Consider the following 1,972-nt stretch of genomic DNA (forward strand, 5'->3'; position numbering starts at 1 on the left):
CAAGGATGAGAGGTAATTTTTCTATTTAAGAATTAATCGAAAGGGAAACGAATTGACATTGATCGAACGAAAATTTAGAAAGTATTATCTACTTTCCTAAATCATTCTCAATTTTTCTTCAGTATTTTTCATAAGTTATTTAGTAAATGAAAAAAATCTAAAAAAACATCTAAAATTGCGATTATTTTTATTACAAATTTTAATAATAAAAAATATATTAATATTTGTTGTTTATTTTTCATAAAACAATTGTCAATAACATTTTTAATTCATAATTTATAAATCTTATATTATGCAATATATATATATATATATTTTTGTCATTATTGTTGTTCAGAAAGAATAGAAGAAAGGAAAAATTTTGAACATCTGCATGCGAGGGTTCGATAGCCAAAGAACGACTAGAAAAAGTCAGAACTCGTCGCACAGTGATATAGAATCAATTTACTAGGTCAATTTATATTTTCATAAAGAAATTACTTTTTCTTTTGCTGTCCAAATTTCTTTGTCCATTTCTTTCTTAAACTCTATGAATACTATATTAAATTTATTAAATGAATATTTGTTATTTGGATTCTTTTGCTTCATAATTTATTTTTGATCTTTGCTTTATAATTAATAATATTGAATTCATAAATTACCTTGTTAATATTTAATATTTCAATCAATGTTAAACAAAAATTATATGCAATGGAAAAAATTTTATAGATTGAAATTTAATGTAAAAAAATACATACAAGGATCAATGCAAATATTTCTTTTTCTATTATTATATATAATTTTAATAATATAAATAATAATAATATAAACTTTAATAATATAAATTATTATATTGATATATTTTAATAAAAAATTTTATTCAAATAACTGATATTATTTGAATTATGAAAAAAAATTATGGTTTTCATGTTTAAATCATAACTTGTACATAATATAAGATAATATATATGTACCAAGAATATGTCAGATTAATTAATACTTGATATTAAATATATTTACTTCTGTAAGTCAGTTGAAAGAATTGTTTGATATAAGAAATTTAACTTTATATAACTATCTCAATAGCTTCATATAATTGCTACAAAAATCATACATCATCATATTCATCGCAGAAAGAATATATTTAAAATTTTATTTAAATAGAACTGAACTGATTTAAAAACAAAGAATTCGCAGAAAGCATTCAAATAACCTGTTGCATCAAGTTAGGAAAAAAAATCAAAAAATCGTTCAATCAACTAACATCCACAAGAATCAATAAATCCACTAAATTCAATGAAATAATCATATTCAAACGCTAATTGCTATTACAACGCCTTTTCTCTATTATCTAATAAAAAAATTTCATTTTTTTTTACAGGTTCGTTGTTGATTGACTTTTTTATTTTCTCAGAAAAGAAAACAAAATTCTAAGAAAAAGAAAAAAAAATCAAAAAAAGATAGAAAAAATAAAAAGAAAATCTTATTAAAATATTCCATTTTTCCATTCGCAACTTCGTTTTGATTGATCATTTTTCAACAAAAAATTTTCAAGAATATCAAGAATTTCTCAAAAAAGAAAAAAAAAAATGAAGAGACGAAAAATAACTCGAAAATCGACCTCGGTCCGGCAGAAAAATTGATTCAGCATAGTCTGGAGAGCCGTGGCGAGTATGCGAGAAGAGCTGGGGGCGCGTGTGCGCAGTTCTCTCAACCAACATGTCCGCCCGGGTGCTCTGGATAGTCATGGTTATGCAGCGCGATCCGTTACACATCTTCGTCAGCCGAATTCTTGGTTTTTGTACTACATATATCCGCGAGACGTGTATATTATAAAAGGGGTTGATTTAAGGACTCCTCTCTGAGTCGTTGCCTCCTGGTGGAGGGTTACCTGTAGGTAGGACCGGTTGTGATTCCAGCAGTGCACGAGGTGCGAGCAGCCGCGGGGATACTGGAGCCGTGGCACGACGGATAGCCTGAGCACTCGAGAGAG

This window comes from Apis dorsata, unplaced genomic scaffold (genome assembly GCF_000469605.1).
Source record: "Apis dorsata unplaced genomic scaffold, Apis dorsata 1.3 scaffold_4, whole genome shotgun sequence".
In the NCBI taxonomy this organism is placed as follows: Eukaryota; Metazoa; Arthropoda; class Insecta; order Hymenoptera; family Apidae; genus Apis; species Apis dorsata.